General features: G+C 41.0%; 1 protein-coding gene and 1 pseudogene across 1 annotated transcript in view; both read left to right on the top strand.

Moving 5' to 3' along the window:
- Positions 1-8,811, top strand: part of LIPA (lipase A, lysosomal acid type) — a 104,787-nt gene that overhangs the window by 25,119 nt on the left and 70,857 nt on the right. The window lies entirely within an intron of this gene.
- LOC137767179 (serine/threonine-protein kinase MARK2-like) overlaps positions 3,912-8,811 on the top strand; it is a 31,147-nt pseudogene continuing 26,247 nt past the window's right edge.

Here is an 8,811-nt window from a genome sequence, read left to right as displayed (position 1 = left end):
GGGAAGTTTTCCTTTTCTCTCAGCTGTATTTTCCCTGAGGCTCTAACTGATGTTAGAACTCGAGCAGGTCTATATGCATCTTTGAAAATCAAGTTTACTAAGATTATACTTTACATATAATAAAATGTACCCATTTAAAGTGTAGTTTGATGAATTTTGACAAATGTATATACCCATGTAACCACCACCACTATCTCCCTATAGACTATTTGCATCATCCCCTGTGTACCCTCCTAGTCAAGCCCAGTCTCACCCTCCACCATACCCAGGCAACCATTGCTCTGCTTTCCTTCATTAGAAATTAGATCAGTATTAGGAAAGAGATTAGGTCATTATGTTTTGAAGAGAAATTATTTTCTGCTGCCCACAAGTTCTCATTACAGCAATAAAAATAAACTCTCAGCTTCCAGTTTGTTTTCATATAAGAAATGGAAAAAATGTCCATCTGTAAGGATTGTTTTCTCCACTTCCCACCTTGAAGTGATCAAACTTTCAGGGCAAAATTCCCAACATGAGTTGCCTTTTTACTACCAATTTCATCTTTAATAACATCTGCTTAAAAGAAATGCTTCCTTTTAAAATGACAAGAAGAAAGCCTCTTAGTTCTTTCAAAGAAAACAACAGAAAAGCCTCAAAAGAGTAATTTGCTTAGATCTGACTTTGAACCAGCAAACTTTGTACCTGATTGGACCTAACCACTCCTGCCAAGCCTCCCTCACATCCAGCTCCTGGCTCCCAGCTCCACCGGTGAAGCTTAGGGAGTCTGAGTGCACACACCAGAAAAAGTCACAGAAATAAAAAGTACCCATATTGGTAAAGGCATGTTTAGTCCACAAGCAACAGGGCAACTCTGGAACTTGCCTGCACCCAAGAAGCTCAGCTTACAATTTGGTTTCAAGATCGAGGGTGCTTGCGAGGTATCTCGCTGACCTCATGATGGTGATCTGTTCTCTGCTGTTCTGAAAAGCTGGGGTCCAAGCTGATTTGCTCTTCAGAAATCTTTCACGTCTACCTCAAGTAAATACTGAAGGAGCTATATAAGAGGGACGTGGGGTAGGGAGAATGCATCAACTGATGCTTTCTCCCCGTCTCTGAGTGACTGCCTTTATGAAAGAGAAGAGGATTTGGAAAGTGAAACTGATTTAAAATCAAGAGGAGGAAAAGGAAATTTAAGGTTATGTCATCACTCAGTAGAAGTAAATTGTTTAAAAATCATGACTGCGGACTTCCCTGGCGGTCCCGTGGTTAAGACTCTGTGCTTCCACTGCAGGGGGCATGGGTTCCATCCCTGGTGGGGGAACTAAGATCCCACAAGCCTCGGGGCGCAGCAAAAAAAAAAAAAAAAATCACACTCCCAGGAATCTGACCCTAACTCTAGGGTGGGTGCCAGGAAATTGCATTTTTAATAAAGTCTGTAGGAGATTCTGATGTAGGGGTTTTTGGGAGCACATATTGTGAAAGATTGCTCCAGAAATATGTTGTAAAAAGTAACTTCGTCAAGTCAATTTACTTGTGGGAGACAATTTGCACCTTGAGACCTGGATTTAATTCTGTGTGTTATTTACTAGCTCTGGGATTATCCATGAGTCAAATCACTGAGCCTGATTTTTTTTTTTTTCCCCCATGCTAAATATAAGAAGACAAGCCCTGGAGTAAACGCTGAGCACTTTCAGTCTCTGAGGTCTAAGGCAATCGTTCAGTTTTTCCAGCTATAAAATGGGAAATAGTAACACATATAATATTGTTGGCTAGCTGCCTAGCTGATAAATTTACATATTTATGCTTTAAGCTCTGAAGGAGTGACAATACCCTGAGAGATTTTTTTTAAAATAAAATTTTCTATGATGTAAATATCCGTGAAAATATAGGGAGTATAGTTCTCACGGCTGATTTGAAGATGAAGGAATTGTCAGTTGCGTAGGAGAAAGGCTCCCTCCATTCTGAAGCTGCAGAAGGTAGAGATGCTTGTGTAACAAAACTCACACCTGTTTGTTTTTTCCCAACAATGGGAGTACCATAAGATACTTTGAATTCAGAGACTGTGTTATGTCCAGCCAAAGTAACCTGCAACTGGGAAAGGCTGTAATTCTGTTGGTTGTCTGACTTAACAATTTGTTATCCTGGTAGTGATAAAGTGACATCCCTTTATACCTTTTATAGTGTCACCCAGGTAAGAGGGGCCCCTGCTTTTGGCCCTGTGCTTTAGAGGGCCCACATACCACAGACACACAAAATGTAAATTTGTTAAGGAACACATGGCGTCTCTGTTACTGAGCATCCGGTGCTTAATCCTGGGATAGCGAGGCTTGAAGCCTTAAACGTCCCACATACCACAGACACACAAAATGTAAATTTGTTAAGGAACACATGGCATCTCTGTTACTGAGAAACTGGTGCTTAATCCTGGCATAGCGAGACTTGAAACCTTAAACATCCAGCCCAGGGAAACTGTGTCTCTATCTCTTGCCTTCTTTGCTCAAAGAAAAAGGAAATTGTGTCATGAAAATTTCTGTGTTGTGAGGGTGCTGATTTTAGGGATAGACACTACTTTGAAGTGCAGAAATGATCGGAAGTGGTGAGATCAGAGAAAAGGCAAATTTACTGAACTGGCCAAAGCCTTCCTCTCAGCCTGAATGCAATAGATCTTACATTATGAAGTTATTTTCCAGTACAGTTGCACCAGCTGCCCATTTCTTGCTGCTTTTCTTGCTCTAATTCCTGGCTTACGCAGCACTCATGAATTAGCGTGGTATTTGCAACAGCTGCATATGGTTGTTGAATAACATTCTGTGTGTTAAGAAATTCGTAGTGTGCTTAAATTTGTACACATGTACATTGAGACTTACACAGTGAATCACATTTTCTTCTGCTTTCAAACTCTTCCTCTGTGCCAATTTGCTGATGAATGGTTCCTGAGAATGGGTATTTAAAAATAAAACAAGTGGGACCAGATTTTCATACCCACACCTTACTCAGAAAATAGAATATAGAATTTCTCCAACATGTCTCTTGAGTGCAAAAGTAATGATGGTACTTAAAATGTTAGTAATAAGAAGGGCACAACACAGTGCCAACAAACTTAGAGGTTAAAAATAGAAGGTGATGAAAGGAAAGCTTGCTTTCTTTGTATACATTTATAACAAGAGTACTCATTCTTTTTTTAAATAGCCATATTGAAATATAATCCACATACCGTACAATTCACCCATTTAAACTATACAATTCAGTAGTTTCAGCATTTCACAGAGCTGTGCAACCGTCACCACAGTCAATTTTAGAATATTCTCATTACCCGAAAAAGAAGCCCTACCCCGCTTTGCTGTCATCTCCAGTTCTCCCATCCCTCCCAGGCCTAGGCAACCACTAATCTACTTTCTGTCTCTTATAGATTTGCCTACTTTGGACATTTCATATAAATAGAATCATACAATATGTGACCTTATGTGACTGGCTTCTTTCATTTAGCATAATATTTTCAAATTTCATCTATGTTGTAGCATGTATCAGTAAGTACTTTATTTTTATTGCTGAATACTATTCCACTGTATGGAGATACTTTATTTAATACATCAGTTCGTCAGCTGATGGATCCACCCTTTGGCTATTGTGAATACTACTATAAACATTCACGTACAAATTTATGTGAATGTGTGTTTCCCTTTCTCTTGGGTATATACCTAGGAATAAAATGGCTGGGTCATGTGGTAATTCTGTGTTTAACCATTTGAGGAACTGCCAAACTGTTTTTCCAAAGGCACTGTACCATTTTTACAGAAAAGATTTTAGTCAGTTTCCCTCTTTGTGGCCTCCCAAGAAGGTGTAGATTACCAGTAATGAGGCAACTATGCTGTAAATCATAAGAAAATTTTGTAATTAGTCAAATCAAGTTACTTCCTTCCCCAAAAGAGATGATGGGGGAAATGGTGGAGGAAGGGAGGAAACAGGAGTACGTGGTCTCTCGTTGGAACCCACGTTTTCCACATTGGCATCCAGGGTTGACGCTGCACATGGTAGGGATCCCAACACGGTCCTATCCGTGTTTATCTTCAGGATTCTCGCACTTGCATGCTTCCAGTCGCACTGGACACACATTGTGCAAGTCAGCTGACGTGAAGTGGAAAGAAAGATGAAAGTTCTGTGGAAAAGGGGGCTGGGGGCAGAGGCTGATGAGTCTTTTGCTGAGGATTCTGAGGCTGAGGAATAGTTAGTATCACTTAGAGCCCAGGCAGGATGAGAGAAATTCTCCTCACTCCTTCATGGGCATCAACACACTTGAGAACGTCTTTGGCAGGGATATCAGCACTCTCCAGGTGACAATCAAATACAGAGAATGACGAGCTGTATTGGAGCAGTTTTGTGGGCAGAAGACATTGTGGGTGCTGGAGCCATGCAAGAGGCAGATGTTATCAGATAAGTCGACAGACTTGTTCATCCACGCTTAGGAGACACCTGTTGGGGGCTTGTTATTTATCTGGTGAGTATCTGAGGGGAGGGAAATGCACTGAGAGATATGGTTAAGAGCCAGGGAATTGCAAGTCATTCCAATTAATGTGGCTCCATTTGTTATTTCTGGATAGTGAGATTTCAGGAAACAAGAGCTACATACATAATTGTTTTGATTGTTTTCCAATCATTTCTCTTAGCTTTAAGTCCTCCAATAAATATTAAGTGTAATATGACATACATCTCTTCCCTACCCTTTCTACCTTTTTTCCTTTTGGGCTCCTGTTCCAGCAAGGGTTTTGGTGGCATGACATGCAAGGACAAGGTCACATACACCTGGGGTACCTTCTTTAGCACTCCGCAGGTGCCGATGGTCCTCTCTCAAGGTCAGCATGCCTGCCCATCTTACCCTCCACTCAGAACACTCCCAGTTTTTCTCCTCAGGCACCAGATCCGATAATAAGTTACTCAGACCAAGTGAGCTAAATCTTGCCCTGCAATGGACACTTGTCCAAGTTAGTGCAATAGAATAAGTTTACCTTTGCCTTAGAATAAATTTACCTGGTGTGAATTGTATTTTCCACCAGAGGCCTCTTGAGAAACAAGAGAGACTTCATGGCTTCCTGTCTCTCTCTGTTCTTTACTTAACAGAAAAAATCCTCCCACGTGTGTGTAGATTGCCTCCAGGATGGGGCCTAAAACAGAATTGGAGATACTCCTCATTTCTCCTAATGGACATCAGAAGAGGAGAGAGAATGTGGGTGGAAGCACAAGATGTTAACAAGATCTAGCAGAGAGAAGGGCAGCAGCCCACCTGCTTCCCTATGGGGGCAGGGTGTTTATGTACACGGGGTGCTTGGTGGTGGTGTCAGGGTGTAAGCTGAAGCCCTGGACTCTTAAAGCTGTAGAAGAAATGGTTGTTCTATCCAGTGGTCATGAAGTTAGACCAGTCTGTGTTACATGGAACCAGTTCATGCTCAGTGTAGCATTGTATTTATCAGTAGTTGAGTCCGGAAGATTTAAGGTACAGCAACATTTCAGAAAAACCAGAACACGCCCTTATGTTCCATCACATCTAAGTTATTTATTAATTAAATCGATGACTTTTTCAGGCATCCACACTATGTATACTGATGATCTCAAGTGCACCCCACGCTATTTTTGAAACAAAAAATATTCACTATACTGTGCATTAAACCTCCAGGTCTTATTTATCTGCCGGTTGGAAGTTTATACCCTTAAACTACATCTCTCCTATTTCCCCCACACCCCAGCCCCTGATAACCACCATTTACATTTAAATTAATTCCAACAGGCAATCATTTTGCAACCCAGAGGGTGACTGGTGGTCTCATGCTGGGTCAGCTGACTGTTTTGATTCACACCAACCTTGATGTCTGTCCCTGGTCATTCAATATTTACCTAGAGAATCCCAATTGCCCCAGGCATACCATGACTTTTGTGGTTTCCCTCAAGATTTTCAGGGTTAAATGAAGTTTTATATCACCTAATATACAATATTTCTAATGGGTGAAAAAAACCTCCATTATTATTTCCTAAGACCTTTCACTAGGTCCTTAACCACCAAATAATTCCTCTGTCCAGCCGCTTTCCTATCATCTTGAACCTGGGCTCATCAAAGCGTTGTTGAATAAAGCAAGTCTTCATGTTATAAAGAAATTTTCCCAACAGTGGCTAAGAAAATGAAATTTTCTCCATATGATTATAATCTACAGTGACAAACCAGCATTCTCCTCTCCTTCTCTTTTGCCTACTCTTTCCCCATTCCTACCGGTAAGACATTTTTCCATATAAGTTTTAAAGAAAAGTATTATTTTGGTTTCTAGCGTATTGTACAGAATCTACTTTTTAATCCTTCACATGCTGTGTTATGATTACAGGGGGGGCAGAAAGGAGGCGAAATCTCCCCACATGCCTCCTGGAACTCTTGTATTGTGGTTGCCTGACCCCATTTCTTCTAGATATGTTCCTTCTAGATTTGACCTGTTCTCTGCTCTCTTTTTCTAAAAACTCTCTTCCCCCTTCACTTAATGGGACAGTTGGACTCATGTTTGTAGAGTTTGTAGAGACAATCCTAGATGGAGGCTTTTCTGAGGAGGAGGGAGAAAAAGGCAGAAGGGAGGGAGAGAGGACACCCAGCCCTCTCTAGGCTTTGGTCCCCCAGCCTTTGGATGGACACAGCACATTAGTGTCTATGCAGGGTGTCGGGGAGGGGAAATTTCCCCTTACCCTTTGGGGTTCCTCTGGCTGATCTAATAATTAAATTGACGCAAGACAAATGAACAGGAGAAAATCTAAGTTAATTTCATACATATGGAGGTCTCATAGATACAGCCTAAGAAGTGACCAAAGCAAGCAGCTTTTATACCTTTTAGACAAAGAAATAATAAATTTGTGAGGAATTGACAAGGCAGAGAAACTTGGGCTTGGGTACTAATTAGTGGAGAATCTAAGCAGACCTGGTTTACATAGCCTTCTCAGCCCTCAATTCCCTATCTCTGGCGACAAGGATGTCTCGCTGCCTCCTGCTACAGTGAGGGTACCTTTCACATGGGAGATTTATTTCCTGCTTTCAGAGGAGGGTCAGAGTGTTCTTGCACTGGCTGTTTTCTCAAGCAACAAATTCAAAATAATCAATATGCCACTGGCATATTTTGGGGCAGCCTGCATTGAACTGTATCACAGGGCCAATCTGTACAGGATCTAAAATGACTCCAAGGATGGAAAAACATTGCTAAAAAGGACCACAGTGTTACAGGTGTGAGGTATCTGACTGCTTTATAGAAACATAGAAACAAACCCAAGACATCACCCAACAGAGGGAATGTCACAGTGCCAACTGCTCCCAAGAGGTCAATCGGGAAATAGCCCCTTTACTGAGCCCCAGGACCTGCCCCCAATCTAGTCCCCCTCCCAGAACTCCCTGAGCAATTCAAGTGTTAACACTTGCCCAGCAGAGTTTCTCCTTAACCCTGATCCAGTACTGTTGCCAGGGTCTAAGTCCATGCCTATGCCATACCAGTTGTTAAATATTTTGAATACCAACTTGGTGGAAGGGTTTCAGCTCCCTTGCAGCAGTAGCCCTATGGGTACCACATTCCGATTCCTTATTCCTCAGCTAAAGATGCTAAAGGGATGAGGTTTCCAGAGTCCAGACCCCTCTCAGAGTTTATCTCTGCTAGCTGCATTTCTCCATTCAGTCCCTGAAGAAACGCCAAGAGATGCAAAGCCTTAGGATCTGCTCCGTTTTTTGAGAGCTTGATTTTGGCAAATCTTTGCAGTCTGTTTCCATTTTTTCTCTCTCCTTTGACTCCTGGTTTATTTTCACACCCGTCATAAAATGGTGGATGGCATTGTCTTCACACTTCATTTGATACAGCTGAGAGTTGCCATATCGCAGATGGAGCACTTGTTTGGCTACAGGAGGAAGCTCTTTGCTGAATTCTTTTTGAAAGTAATACTCGCATGGGGAACTCTACCTAATGCACTGTGGTAACCTAAATGGGAGGGAAGTCCAAAAGGGAGGAGATATCTGTAGGTGTCTGGCTGATTCATTTTGTTGTGCAGTAGAGGCTAACACAACATTGTAAAACAACCATACTCCAAAAAAAATTAATTAAAAAAAATTTTTTTAAAGAATATCCTTTCCTTTTATTTTTTTCTTTCTATGTTTTGGCATATGTGTTAATTAAATACACAGGGAAGCAGAAATTGGGTGCCTGTGGGCAGCAGAAGAACTAGGGAGAGGGTAGTGGGCAGGTCTCTGAGCCTGAGGCTCAGTTTCTCTGAATCAGGCAGTTTTTGTTAGGGATGCTGGCCCTCAGGTTTCTGCTTGTGAGGGCCTCTGCAGGGGCAGCCAAATCCATGGGAACTGATTTCAGTGGAGGTTTGATCTTATGTAGTTTTAAAGAAGTAATTGTTAAAATAGAAAAGTTCAGAAAAAAATGAGAATATAGACTGTCAAAATAACCAAAGGACCAAACAAAACCAATCTGATAAAAGCTCCAAAAGTTTGGATAGACAAAATCAATTAAGGATTTATGACGAGTTCAAATAATTTAGACAGGAAAATAGGAAGTAATAAAGATAAATTAAGGAGAACTAAGGAATTTAAAACATAGATGATAAAATGGAGTTGAAGTTCAGACAGACAATGAGGAGATTCAAATCATGATGGCAAAACAATAAAAGAGTAGGAAATTATAAAGCTGAAATTTCAAAATACAAAAGCAAAATGCTAGGTAAGAAGGAAGAATAGAAATGAAGAGCAATGCAATGTCTTACTTCTTTGGCAATTTCTGTTCTTAACATCTCACTGAGTTGATCTATTAATAATTTTGTACTTGT

The sequence above is a fragment of the Eschrichtius robustus genome, chromosome 7, assembly GCF_028021215.1.
Source record: "Eschrichtius robustus isolate mEscRob2 chromosome 7, mEscRob2.pri, whole genome shotgun sequence".
Classification (NCBI taxonomy): Eukaryota; Metazoa; Chordata; class Mammalia; order Artiodactyla; family Eschrichtiidae; genus Eschrichtius; species Eschrichtius robustus.
This window is presented reverse-complemented; position numbering and strand designations above follow the sequence as displayed.